The sequence below is a fragment of the Octopus sinensis genome, linkage group LG18 (genome assembly GCF_006345805.1).
Source record: "Octopus sinensis linkage group LG18, ASM634580v1, whole genome shotgun sequence".
Taxonomy (NCBI): Eukaryota; Metazoa; Mollusca; class Cephalopoda; order Octopoda; family Octopodidae; genus Octopus; species Octopus sinensis.
In genome coordinates, this window is record NC_043014.1 from 46,665,867 (window position 1) to 46,682,017 (window position 16,151).

A 16,151-nucleotide genomic window follows, 5' to 3' on the forward strand; every position below is an offset into this window, starting at 1 on the left:
CACACACATCTTGTTTTTAGGAATTCCCAATGAGTTATGAAAACCCAAATTGTGAAGTCAGTTAAGTTATAACATTAAATTAGTTGCCCGATAGCAAGAATTCAAATAAAGTAGCCCCGAAAAGGGCTTTAATGCGTTCCCAGGGTATATAGAACAGAAAAATTAATAAGTTATGTATAATAAAATCGAGAAGCATGTTATGTAGTAACAGGCTAATCAGATATGAGTAAATAACTCTGAAAAGGGCTATTGTGCATTCCCAGAGAATATTACCCTCAGAGGCGCTAGTGTTGGTATATTCGTGAATAAGTCACTAACAGAAATAAGTGGATCTATTGTATAGGAAAATACTATTGACTTGTTTAAGAGTTGTACTTGATAAATTGCGAAAATAACTGAGAAATAAGCATACTCAATTTCATTTGTACCGAATAATTTAGGAAAATGAATAGATTATTTCCCTTGGCTATATATAAGGATCCCTTTCAGGGGCCCTATTATCAATTTTTTTAACAATCTGAGTATGCCATGACGTTTCCAGACATGAGTTCTACTCACGTGTCAAGTTTCATCAAAATCGATAAAACGATATAAGGGGAGTTAGCTAACAACTCCATAAACACACTCACAGACAGAATTTCCCACATATGTTGTATATACATATATAATGTGACCTCGTGTGTACCGTTGGCGATTTTTTTCCCTCTGTCTTCCATTCTCTGGATCGAAACGTTAAACCCTCCTTCTTCCCTTCTTTCCTGAGCGCCCAATAATACTATATTTGTTCCACGTCCTCACGTTGTTGTGTTTTCTCTTTGTGTTTTCTTGTTTGGATTAACTTTATATATATATATATATATATATAGGAGTGGCTGTGTGGTAAGTAGCTTGTTTACCAACCACATGGTTCCGGGTTCAGTCCCACTGCGTGGCACCTTGGGTAAGTGTCTTCTACTATAGCCTCGGGCCGACCAAAGCCTTGTGAGTGGATTTGGTCGACGGAAACTGAAAAGAAGCCCGTCGTATATATATATATATATGCGTGTGTGTGTTTGTGTGTCTGTGTTTGTCCCCCTAGCATTGCTTGACAACCGATGCTAATGTGTTTATGTCCCCGTAACGGTTCGGCAAGAGAGACCGATAGAATAAGTACTGGGCTTACAAAAAAAAGAATAAGTCCCGGAGTCGAGTTGCTCGATTAAAGGCGGTGCTCCAGCATGGCCGCAGTCAAATGACTTAAACAAGTAAAAGAGTAAAAGAGTAAAAGAGTAAGAGTAAGAGTATATCATACGTCTCTTTCATCTCTTCATTCCTCCCCTTTCATTGTATCACCTCTTCACTGTTGTACATTCTTTTCACTGTAACATAACATTCTCAATGTAACACTCGCATCTCTGTGTGTAACACAGCTCTCAGTGTATCGCATACTTCTCAGTATAACGCCTCTCCTCCTTTATAACAACACACACACACACACACACTCTTTACTCTCTTTACTCTTTTACTTGTTTCAGTCATTTGACTGCGGCCATGCTGGAGCACCGCCTTTAGTCGAGCAACTCGACCCCGGGACTTATTCTTTTCGTAAGCCCAGTACTTATTATATCGGTCTCTTTTTGCCGAACCGCTAGGTGACGGGGACGTAAACACAATGCTAGGGGGACAAACACAGACACACAAACACACACACACATATATATATATATATACATATATACGACGGGCTTCTTTCAGTTTCCGCCTACCAAATCCACTCACAAGGCATTGGTCGGCCCGGGGGCTATAGCAGAAGACACTCGCCCAAGATGCCACGCAGTGGGACTGAACCCGGAACCATGTGGTTGGTTAGCAAGCTACTTACCACACAGCCACTCCTGCACCTATGTATATAGATCTTGTATACTTTCAGACGCATACATATATATATATGTCTACCAAATCCACTCACAAGGCATTGGTCGGCCCGGGGCTATAGCAGAAGACACTTGCCCAAGATGCCACGCAGTGGGACTGAACCCGGAACCATGTGGTTGGTAAGCAAGCTACTTACCACACAGCCACTCCTGCGCCTATCTATCTGTGTAACATCACCCCCTCTCTCTCTCTCTCTCTATATATATATATATATATTACTTGCACTCCGCTCTTTTCTCTATAACGCTTTAATTCCGATTTGTTCCATGCCATTATTGCTTATGGTAGTAGTGATAATGCCGGTCGTAGCAATGTCTGCAGAAAAACACCGTGGAATCCACATCAAACCAACAGACTGATAGACTGGTACTGACCAAACACATTCCTGTTGATAACTCCTCTCTAACGGATTAGATTAATCGACGTAACATATGGTTTCTTAGTGCCATGCTAGCAAAAACAATACAGGAAACAAAACGTCAGACTACGAAACAAACATCTTTATGGCTTTAAAGTCTTTCGTCATTAGTAATCACTCGTCCTACCCTGCTTTTCCTTCCTTCCTTTCTTTCTTTCTTTCTTTCTTTCTTTCTTTCTTTCTTTCTTTCTTTCTTCCTTCCTTTCTTCCTTTCTTCCTTTCTTCCTTCCTTCCTTCCTTCCTTCCTTCCTTCCTTCCTCACTCAAACGCGCACGCACATTGACATATAATGCATACGTAAATACATACACCACACATACACACACATTCACGCATACATGTACATACGCACAGACTAACAAACGCACACACAGCGACATACATACACCCCCACACACATATATACATACAGACTTACGTATACAAAGTCACATACACACACAGAAAAACATACGCACACACACACATACACACACACTGATATATATCCATTCACTTACACACAGATATACATACACACAGACTAACAAATGCATACACAGCGACATACATACACCCCACACACATAAATACATACAGACTTACCTATACAAAGTCACATACACACACAGAAACACACATACGCACACACACACATACACACACACTGATATATATCCATTCACTCACACACATATATACATATACACAGACTAACGTTCTTATACACTAACACACACGTATATACACATGCACGCACACACGCACGCGCATACACAACCTCATTATCAGACGACATTTTAATTCAATGAAATATCGACATGTTAAAATACTATTACAACAAGAATAAGAAAAAAAAATGAAGAAAAGCCACGCGTTTCTGGTCGATTGCTCTAACACTCCCCACGAGGAAAGATATGTCGATGGAAGTATAGTTTAATTTATCAATAATCTTCAATTATTCCAACCAACTAAGAACTAAAATAGTCTACTGAAAGATGGATTATACATCGATTTCAGAAACGATATGGAGAACAAAAATATCAACAACAAAAACTAACGTCGTGTCCTTTCTAAAACGTTGGTTCTCAATGGCGGCTACAATGGTTTGACTTCGACAATAAGGGATTATCGAATCGATCTTTTCACAGGATATTGAGTATCAATTGATCACCACTGCTTCTCCGTTCTCTAACCAATGTTGGGAGGCGGGACTTTTATACAAGATTTTTACTGTAATCATTTCCAAAGACGCTGAACTTTAAGTTAATGCTACGCGCCTGCCCTTCGAACCGCTTCTACTTCTGGTTCGATTACATGAAATATATACACATAAATATGTACGTATATACTAATGTTTGTGTGTATATGTATGTGTCTGTGTCCATAGGTGCTTAATCTTATATGTGTATCTATCTCACATCTCTCTCTCTCTCTCCACACACACATATGTAAAGACACTGCGTCAACCAATGCATATTAGTAACTCCAAAATGAAAGCATGACGAAATAATAGAGAAAAGAAATTTAGAGACGGTACACAGGGAAGCTGAAAGGCTCACAGCTTGTCTTAGATTCATTGAAGTTTTGTTTGATGCTTATAACACAATGGAGGAGAAAACAGAGAATACAGCATAAAGGGAATGTGGAGGTTTTTACGAGGTGATTTCCTGTTTCAGACCAGTACAAGTTCCCAGCATAGAAGGAGGCGACGCGGTTGTAGAATACTGCCATAAAAACTAAAGCTGGAAAAAATGGAAGAAAGGTGGTTAGCAGAGCAGCAATACCAAGCAGCTAGAAGAGATGAAAATCGGTATTTTTTGCTTGGATAGAAGGGAAAAACTAAGAGGTCGGCAGATGTTTTGTGATCTGGTGATCACAGCGAGTTTGAGAATGTCGAGAAATCGTCTGGAGGAAGTGTATTGAGAATGATGGCGGGGCACTGAACTACATACGCGCGCGCACACACACAGATACACACACAGTCACACACACATATGCACTCGCATACACGTACGCACTCACACATACACATGTACGCACATACACACACACGTATGCATATACACGTACACACATACGCGCACACATAAGCACACGGACGCACGCTCACACACATACTCATACACATACACACACATATGTACGCACACACACGTACACACACATACGCACACACACGCGCACACAACGCACATACACATGTACGCAATCACACGCACACATGTACTCACGCATACAAACACGCACACAATACGCGTACGCACACATACAGGCACACAGCACATACATGTACGCACAAACGTACACACACAAACACACGTACGCATGCACACACACACACAAGTACACACGCACGCACACACATACGGTTTTAGAATTTCAGCTTGTATTCAAGTTTTCGAAAAGGTACACCTTATCCCTGCATGTCTTAAGAGGACACCAAAAAGACTTGGCGTCAAGAAGGGCATCCAAAAGTATTGGGTTGTCCGGAAAGTTCGTGCCGATTTATAGTAGCTTAACTTTCGACTTATTTTAGAACATGGTTGAATCCATAAAGTAGGATTTGACTACACCTCCATTTAGAGCACAGTTTAAGCTATCTTTTCGTGGAGGAAGGTTTATGTTCATATAACCTGTGTTAATTTTGTAAGCCTTCAAAATGGAAGATAAGAAAGGTCATTTTCGACACTTGATGCTTTGGGAACCAGACAAAAATTGCTGTAGTTCGGCTGGGAAGTGTTACCCCACCCTCCATATCCACCAGATATTGCTCCTTCGGATTTCCACTTATTCAGGTCTCTGCAGAATAGTCTTAATGGTAAAAATTTCAATTCCTTGGATGACGTAAAAAGATACCTTGATGAATTCTTTGCCATGAAAGCACCTCAATTCTGGGAAGAGGGTATTTTCAAGTTAAAGGAAAGATGGAAACGCATTGTGCAACAAAATGGTTCATATTTGGTTGATTAAAAATGTAATAGCAAGAATTTATTGACCGTTTTCTTTCCTTTAAAAATCGGCACGGACTTTCCGGACAACCCAATAAAATGCTGCAGGAAAAAACCCGTTCAACCCACGTCTACTTTTCCTTGCTAGCATAGGAATGCCTCGTAAAAACGACGTTAATAATGACGATAAAGATATGTACTATGCATAGAAATTTGAGAAATGATATTGATTTTAGAGACAAACTTCTTACTTATAAACATTTCCTAAGTGAAAATGGTAGAGATTTTCAGAAATATGTTCAATATAATATCATCTTCTATAAGTTGTAATCTAATTATATTTGCTGGATACACAGAGTAAGTTATTGTCGCTGTAGAATAATAATGATTGAATTTTTTATTCTGTTCACAAGCCATTTGATCAATGGTGCTTTGTTGGAAACATCTTTGAATTTTGCAACAATTGGCAAAGATGTATCACCACCTGAATTAGAAAACAACTTATTGTATTTCATTTGCTGAGATTAACTCACCAAATGAAATGCTCTAGACTGTATCAACAAACATAAATTAAAGCATTGGGTTTAAAATGTACTCTAGTGTCTAACAATTTTAACCAGCACCCTTTTAAAGCAGGGCTATACTGGAAGTTGCCTACTGACTTCACAGATTTAGGAGACTACTTCTGATATATTGGGTTGTCCGGAAAGTTCGTGCCGATTTATAGTAGCTTACCTTTCGATTTATTTTAGAATATGGTTGAATCCATGAAATAGGATTTGGCTACACCTCCATTTAGAGCACAGTTTAAGCTACCTTTTCGTGAAAGAAGGTTTATGTTCCTATAACCTGTGTTAAGATATACAGACACAACAAAGTAAGCAGTTATATCCACAGGACAATATGCCAATATTACAACATCAAAACTGCCAACAGGTGGTATAAAAAAGTACCAAGTAAAATACAAGATAATGACCAGGCTACAATCATCTGAGATATGCCGGTTCAAGTCGAAAAAGAAATAAAAGCTAATCGCCCAGACATAATAGCTAAGGATTGGAGGAAAACACCTGCTTACTGATAGACATTGCAGTCCTTTTTGATCATAATATAGTAAAAAACGAAGTGGAGAAATTGTCCAAGCACAATGATCTCGAAATTGAAATATTCAAAATGTGGAGCATGAAGGTTAAAACAATACCAATTGGAGCATTGGGGCTGATAAAAAAACCATATGAGCAAAAATGTAGAAGCAATACCTGGATTCTCAACACTACACACTGTCAAAAAGATAATCTTGCCAGGAGCAGCCCACATCCTACGCAAGATACTATCAATCCAATAATACAGCCTAAACAAAACAACCCTCAAATACAAGACACACATTATACCCAGTGAAATAAATGAAATAAACGCCCATCAGCAGGCAAGGAAACTAAAGCATTACACATTCAACCCACAGTATAAGCAGTAACAAAACAAAAAAAAACAGCATCACAGCTCAAGGAAAAACAGAAAAAAAAACTAACACAATACAGCACCGGGAAGAGTTCGTACACTCTCAACCACAGAAAAGAAGACACAATGCTGCACACACCCCAGCAACACGGCAGCGTAGCAGGCGATGCAGTAGAAATTTCCCTCAATACTGAAATAATAATAATAATAATAATAATAATAATAATATAATAATAATAATATTAATAAATGATGATAATAATAATAATAATAATGATAATAATAATAATAATAATAATAAATGATAATAATGATAATAATGATGATGATAATAATAATAATAATAATAATAATAATAATAATGATAATGATAATAATAATAATAATAATAATAAATGCCCTAATGCAGTACCCATCATGACTAGCCGTCTGATAAGGGTACACCAGGCACACACCCCAGCAACACGGCAGTGTAGCAGGCGATGCAGTAGAAATTTCCCTCAATATTGAAATAATAATAATAATAATAATAATAATAATAATAATAATAATATTAAATGCCCTAATGCAGTACCAAACAGTGGCTCTCATGGCTTCTGATATTATTATTATTATTATTATTATTATTATTATTTTTATTGAGTGAAAGAGCTGTGCATGCCATCAAAGTGACACTGGGGTAAAATATACGAAGCCCAGTATACCCATCATGACTACCCGTCTGATAAGGGTTCACCAGGCACATGCATCACAACCACTTTGATGGCATGCACTACTCTCTCACTCAATAATAATAATAATAATAATAATAATAATAATAATAATAATAAATGATGCATTGGGAGCTCTGTGGAAATCACAGCCTACAATGAGCAAAGACGTGGTATGAGCAATCCAAAGAAAGAGTCACCGAGAATGAGAATTGCAAAATTCTGTGGGATGCGATGATTCAGTGCGATCACCTGACCGGACACGGTTGTGGTGAATAAGAAAGAAAGAATACGCATGGCAATCAACATGGCATGCTCCGGTGACAAAAGGGTCAATGAGAAAGAAGAAGAAGAAGAAGAAGCAAGCAATTATGACGATTTGAAGTGGGAAATAGAAAGGTTGTGGTCAATGAGGAGAGTAGACGTGATACTTATTTCTTTACTACCCACAAGGGGCCACACACAGAGGGAAAAAACAAGGACAGACAAACGGATTAAGTCGATTATATCGACCCCAGTGCGTAGCTGGTACTTATTTAATCGACCCCGAAAGGATGAAAGGCAAAGTCGACTTCGGCGGAATTTGAACTCAGAACATAACGGCAGACGAAATACCTATTTCTTTACTACCCACAAGGGGCTAAACACAGAGGGAAAAAAACAAGGACAGACAAACGGATTAAGTCGATTATTTCGACCCCAGTGCATAACTGGTACTTATTTAATCGATCCCAAAAGGATGGAAGGCAAAGTCGACCTCGGCGGAATTTGAACTCCGAACATAACGTCACTCAAAATACCTATTTCTTTACTACCCACAAGGGGCTACACACAGAGGGAACAAACAAAGGCAGACAAACGGATTAAGTCGATTATATCGACCTCAGTGCGTAACTGGTACTTATTTAATCGAGCGGAGAGTAGACGTGATACCAATAGTAATTGGTGCACTTGGAAGTATCAGCCCTCGACTACCAGCATGGCTGAAAAAGATTAGTGCAAGTGTGAAAGTAGAACACCTATAAAAATCAGCATTGCTTGGAATTGCAAAATTTCTTTGCAGGGATCTTGAAACATGACAAGTAAACAAGTGTCAACTTAGTCTACTGGCTGTGGACAGCTGACACTTTCCATCATACCCAGCAAAATAAGCAGTGAGTTTTAATACAACAATAATAATAATAATAATAATAATAATAATAATAATAATAATAATAATAATGGTTTTACATTTTGCCACAAGAGCAGCTATTTTGGGGGAGGGGATAAGTCAATCACGTCGACCCCAGTGTTTCACTGATACTTAGTTTATCGACCCCGAAAGGATGAAAGGTTAAGTCGACCTCGGTGGAATTTGAACACAGAACGTAGTGGCACACGAAATACCGCTGAGCATTTCGTAACTAACCAAGTGACATCTTAATCTGCTGGCTGTGGACAGCTGACACTTTCCCCTCATAGCCAGTAAAATAAGCTGAGAGTTTTCATCAAATGATAATAATAAAATAATAATAATAATAAAATGGTTTTACATTTTGCCACAAGAGCAGCTATTTTGGGGGAGGGGATAAGTCAATCACGTCGACCCCAGTGTTTCACTGATACTTAGTTTATCGACCCCGAAAGGATGAAAGGTTAAGTCGACCTCGGTGGAATTTGAACACAGAACGTAGTGGCACACGAAATACCGCTGAGCATTTCGTAACTAACCAAGTGACATCTTAATCTGCTGGCTGTGGACAGCTGACACTTTCCCCTCATAGCCAGTAAAATAAGCTGAGAGTTTTCATCAAATGATAATAATAATAATAATAATAATAATAATAATAATAATAATAACAATAATAATAATAATGATAATACGCAAGCTGCTGAGTTGTAATAGGATGCACCACCCAAAGGCAGACGTAGATCGCCTTTACCTTCCCAGAGCCCAAGGAGGTCGAGGCCTGATCCAATTTGAACTAGCTTACAAAACAACCACAATTGGACTGGCCAAATATCTCGAAATATCGAATGACTGGATGCTAAAGCTCGTGGAAAATCACGAGAGACGAAAGAAGCTTCATTCTATCATAAAGGAAAGCAAAAAATTTGCTATTGATCTCGTGCAGGATACCCAAACTGAACAACCCGAGGGAAGTACGGCAACTATTGTTGCAAAGAAGGTGAAAATGATGGCAATGAAAAAAGCGCACGAGCAATTGGCTGATAGGTGGGAGGAGAAACCTCTACACGGCAAATATGTGACCCGCAGCAAACAAGCTGATGTTGACCAGAAGCAAACCCATCAGTGCCTACGGAGCTCAGGGCTAAAAGCAGAGAGCGAAGGTTTCATCCTGGCTGCTCAAGATCAAAGCCTATTAACTCGGAACTACCAGGCCAAGGTGATGAAAAATGGAGCAGACCCAAAATGCCGATTCTGCAACGACATGATTGAAACAGTAGACCACCTAATCTCTGGATGTAAAGTCTTAGCACCAGTGGAGTATAAATTAAGACATGACAGAGTTGGCCAATATCTCCACTGGCTAATAAGTCGGCATTACAATATCAAAACTGCCGACAAGTGGTATAATCACCACCCTGAGGCTGTAACTGAAGGAGAAAATGTAACGATTCTGTGGGACTTTCCAGTACATACAGACCGAACCATCAAGGCCAATAAACCAGATATTGTTGTGAAAGACCAAAACAATAAAGTTTGCTTATTGATCGACATGAGCATCCCCTGTGATCATAATATCTCAGCGAAAGAGTTTGACAAGCTCAGAAAATATAAAGACCTACTCATTGAAATTGAGAAAATGTGGCATCTCAAGGCGGTTACAATACCAGTGATCGTAGGAGCACTAGGAATGATCAAGAAGGGAACCGAAAATTATATGAGAATGATCCCTGGCTTACCATCCCTGCAAGAAGTGCAAAAGATTGTCTTAACTGGTACATCACACGTATTGAGAAGAGCATTGTCGATGTGAGAACTGTTGCTGCTCATGTATTTTAATTTAACTTTAAAAAAAAAAATGAACGAACTACTGAGTTTGGTTTAATGGCCTACCAATGTATACTATGAGTTTCTTTGCCCTAGGAGTCGGGAAGACACTCGGCAAGAAATGATAGCAAATTTGAAAGAAGAAGAAAAAAAAGTAATAATAATGATAATAGTGATGATGATGATGATGATGATGATGATGATGATGATGAAGGTGGTGGTAGTAGTGGTGGCAGCGGCGGCAGTTTTTATATTTTCACAAAGGCAACGGATGAGGGATATTACAAGGACAAAATGTGAGATGAAAATTGTGGTGGCGTTTGCAGAATCGATTGTGAGTGACGAAAAAAGGAAACAAAAAAGGCCTGGGGAAACAACGATAGATTGGAAAAATGGAAAGATCCGCCCAAAGTGGGTGACAGCTATCTAGGGACCAATCAAAGAAAGAAACCCTATATATTCTCGAATACCTTGATTACAAAGGCCAAATCCCCTTTCTCCAAATGCATTCTCGGGCACACAAAAGAGAAACAAGCGTTTATCGAACACCCGGGCGTTTATTGAACATCCACTGCTCAGCAGACATGAAACACACCATGCGTGAGACATATGCAGATATAGACACATATGCATGCAGATACCCAGATACTCATATGCACATTTCATGCAGATGCACACACATACACACATACATGCAAAGTAAAAACACAAAATAATGTTCAAGCAGGCCTACACACAAAAAAACTAACCTAATCACATAATTATATGCCGTGGGATCAAAGCCAGAATCGAAGATTAGACTCTAACAATCCGGCAATGGCTGAGAAAGAAAAAAAAAATGAACATATAAACTGAAAGACAAGATGATGATGGTGATGATGATGATGGTGGCAATGAGGATGATGATGATGATGATGATGATGATGATGGTGGCGATGATGATGATGATGATGATGATGATGCCAATGAGGATGATGATGATGATGCCAATGAGGATGATGATGATGATGATAACGATGAGGATGAGGATGATGATGATGATAGCAATGAGGATGATGATGATGATGATGATGATGCCAATGAAGATTATGATGATGATAATGATGAGGATGATGATGTTAACGATGAGGATGATGATGATGATGATGACGACGACGACGATGACGACGATGGTGACGACGATGATGATGATGATGATGATGATGACGACGATGACGACGACGACGACGATGATAACGATGATGATAACGATGATGATGATGACGACGACGACGATGATGATGATGGCGACGACGTTTGGAAACTCACAAAAGAAAAATTCGATATTTAATCAAAGAATTATTTTAATTTCCTGTGCAAATTGCAAGCTATGTCACATATTGGAGAAGAATTTACCAAGAAGAGAGTGGATAGGAAATGACACAGGATCACTAGAGACAGGTAGAATCGAATCCATATTGGAATAATATATTCTTTGTTTTATTTTCACTTAAATTCGCCGCTGCAATTTCAAAGAGGCGGGATCGTACTGTAATCTGAGAGAAATATGAGCGAAATATGTGGTTTAAGTTAATATTTTTCTTGAAGTGTTCCTGAAATTATATGCTGATGAAATTATATGTTATGAATGATCGTGCAAACGGCAGTCTGGATGGAACCGAAACGTAACGGTAGGTTGCTGAGGTTAACAGTATGCTGTGCTGGAATTGTTGGTTGTTAGTACGTCAGTTTTGTAATAATAATAATAATAATAATAATAAAAAAGAACCAGTTTTTCTCTGACTTCTGATATTAGACAGTTTTAAAGAATACTAGTATTACCCCCATTACAACACATTCAAAGTACAAAACTTAATCTTTTCTTTTCTGAAAATTTTGCACCAGAAAAGGAAATATTTTACGATAGAAGTTTAATCCTTTTTTGCATTGTACTTTCAATTGAGTTGTTTTGCAAAAATATATATCATGACTTTCAAAGCTGGTTATTGCTACAAGATATGGCTAGTCTACTGTAAGTTGCAGACGAAAAATACTGAAGCTGGTAAAACAGAATGAAGCGTTCAAGGCTATATTGTGTTTAAGGTAATACCTTGTTGAAAGTAGGGTAGCGAATTGGCAGAATCGTTAGCACGACGGGCGAAATGCTTAGCAGGTATTTCGGCTGCCGTTACGTTCTGAGTTCAAATTCCGCCGAGGTCGACTTTGCCTTTCATCCTTTCGGGGTCGATAAATTAAGTACCAGTGAAACACAGGGGTCGATGTAATCGACTTAATCCGTTTGTCTGTCCTTGTTTGACCCCTCTGTGCTTAGTCCCTTGTGGGTAGTAAAGAGATATGTATTTCGTCTGCCGTTACGTTCTGAGTTCAAATTCCTCCGAGGTGGACTTTGCCTCCTTTCACGGTCGATTAAATAAGTCTCTCTGGTCTTTCTTAAGTTGTGTTGGATCTACAGCTTCGTTCACTTTTAAGGTTCCCAGCATTTTCACTGATTCAATCATTTCTTCTTTACTCCCCTTGACATACCAAGCCAGGCTCTTTCATTACAGAACCTTCACAACACACTAATCCCCGTCCTCCTCCTTTCCTCTTTACTTACAATCTTGACACATCACTCTTGGAGTGTAGTTCCTTGTTCATTATCATTAATTTATATGTTCTCCGATCTATCTCTTGTAATTCATGCTTCTTCCAAGATACTATTCCTGTCCCGTATCTCATCAAAGCAACCTCCCACGTGTTAATTGCTCTAATCTTATAGCAGCCATTTGGCTTCGACTGGAGCACAAGCCGAGTTCTCCTCAAATACTCTTTCTTGTAAATTTCTTCCATCTTGTGTTCATTCATCTTATCTCTTTGAATGATGCCCAGGTACTCATATCCTTCTTCTCCGACTTCCTTTATAGTTTCACCACTCTGCAGCTTGATCCCGTGGCTTTTTACTGATTTCCTCCCTTTTGAGAATCATTACACCACATTTCTCGATCCCAAATTCCTTGCCAATATCTTTGCTAATCATCTGCACAGTTGCTATCAAACTCTCAGTTTCTTTCTCAGTCTTAGCGAATAGCTGTAGGTCATCCATAGACCACAGGTTGTTTACCTTCACCTTGCCTAGCATGTATCCCACACGCATCTTTCTGAAAACGCTCGTTAGTGGCAGTATGCAGACAACAAATAGGAGAGGCCACAGGCTGTCCCCTTGAAAGATTCCTCTTTTGATATTTACCCCTTCCAGCTTATCTCCCCATGATGTGAGTTCAGTTCGCCCCATTGAGTTTTGTATTAACTTCAATATGTTGTGGGAGACCTTAAGAAGTTTAAGGCAGTACAATAACCCACTAGTGTGGGACCATGTCATATGTGGAGGCACATGGCCTAGTGGTTAGAGCAGCGGACTCGCGGTCGAGGGATCGCGGGTTCGAATCTCAGACCGGGCGATGTGCGTGTTTATGAGCGAAACACCTGAGCTCCACGTGGCTCCGGCAGAAGTTAATGGCGATCTTCTGCTGACTCTTTCGCCACAACTTTCTCTCACTCTTTCCTCCTGCACTTTGCAGCTCACCTGCGACGGACCGGCGACCCGTCCAGGCGTGGAACCTATACGCCAAGGAAACCGGGAAACCGGCCCTTATGAGCCAGACGTGGCTCGAGAAGGAACAAACCATATCATATGCTTTCCTGTAGTCCACCCAGGCCATCGCCAAATTTGTGTGTCTCTTCCTGCTGTCAGCCAGGATAGTCTTATTGATTAGTAATTGATCATTCGTTCCTCTGCTCTTACTTCTTCATCCTTTTTGTTCCACTGGTAGTAGGTCGTTCTCATCAAGGTACTTATAGGTGCTGTTCAATATGATAGCCGTCATCAGCTTCCACATTAGTGGTAAATAAGCTATTGGTCGGAAATTTCCAACCGCATTCCCTTTGCTTGGGTCCTTCTGGTATACTACCATTCATCCTTTTGTCGTCGAGGCCGGTACTTGGATGTAACTACACGGTATTTCGCCCAGCTGTCTCGCAATTCTGTGCAGAGCTGTCAAGTTTTTAAAGCTAAAAGCCCTGAACCCCATCTAGGCCAGGCGCTTTCCAGTTAGGAATTTTCCTGCACTGATCTCTAATCAACTCCTCGGTTATTCTCAAATCTTCTTGCTGATAATCTCCACTCTCCTCTTCGAATGTCTTTAACCACTCTGCTTCAGTTTCATGTTGTTTCTCCTGACAACCATATGTTTGACCAGAATCTTTTACTTTCTCCAGCATCCGGCACAGCCTTTTCACCTTTTTCTCTCCCATCCAGTTCCTGATAGACTCGTTTCTGATTTTGTTCAAAAAGTCCGTTTCGTCTGTGCTGCTCAATTCTCTGTTCACATCTCTTTACTTTATGCGCTTTAACTGTCAACCTCTATTTTGATTCCCTTTCTCTTCATCCTATATACTTTCTCTCTAGCTCAACATATTTCTCTCTCTGAACTTCATTTCTTTTTTTCCGTTCCAGAATATTATGTTTTCTGGTCTCGTTAATAGACTGCGTTATTCTCCTTTTCTACATTGGTTCATTCAAGTTATGCTGACATTTACCTTTGGCTTTCAAACCTAACTTCCGGGCTATAAAGATCGAGGTTGCATTTATCAGATTGTTGGTGTCTGTGATGTTGTCAGTCCTGATATCACCAGTGAGACCATTTCTCTTCCGGACCCATTCATTGAGTTTCTTTCTGTCTACGTATTATTATTATTATTATTATTATTATTACTGAGTGAGAGAGCAGTGCATGTCATCAAAGTCACACTGGGGTAAAATATATGAAGCCCAATATATCCATTATAACTACCCATCTGATAATTGTACACCAGGCATATGCATCACAACCATACGTGCACGACATAGTGATCTCATATCAAGATAAACAATACATGACCTTGCAGTTGGGATCCAAGCTAGAATTTTTTTCCAGGTTGAGTAGCCCATTCCACTCAGTCACACTGGGTACAATACGAAGCCCAATATACCCATCATGACTACCCATCTGATAAGGGTACACTAGGCACATGCATCACAACCATATGTGCATGACATGGTGATCTTATATCAAAATTAACAGCGCATGACCTTGCAGGTGGGGCCCAGTTAGAATGTTCTTCTAGTCGAGTAGCCCATCCCGCTCAAAAGGTCCCTGAATAAGGATTGTTTAAGGATGTTGAACGAAACACCCATGTTTCCAAAGGGGAATCATCCAAACCACAAAGAATTCCTTTCAACGCATGGCTATGATGCTCCCCTACTACTTCTGCTCATGGTCAGAGATGCACATATCGTCAGCCCCTAAGAGACATGCTCAACCGGTTAAGGTCAAACAACTGACAAGCAAATCTGTGGTATTGAGCAGAATATTTGCTGTAGCCCATCTTTTATACCATAATAATAATAATAATAATAATAATAATAATTATTATTATTATTATTAATATCCTCATCTTTCAATTTTGTTTCCATTTCTTGCCGAGTGTCTTCCTGACACTTAGGGCAGAGAAATGTACTGTATACTTTGGTAGGCCTCGACGAGTTAGGTTTCTGTAAGAAGCCTACGAAAGTTTAAGCAGCATGGGATCGAATCAAACTGTTTTAAATAATAATAATAATAATAATAATGATGATGCAGAGTATCTCAACAGGCAGGAAAGAGCTGCACAATATATTCACTGGGTAATTTGCAAAAGCCTGGAGTTGC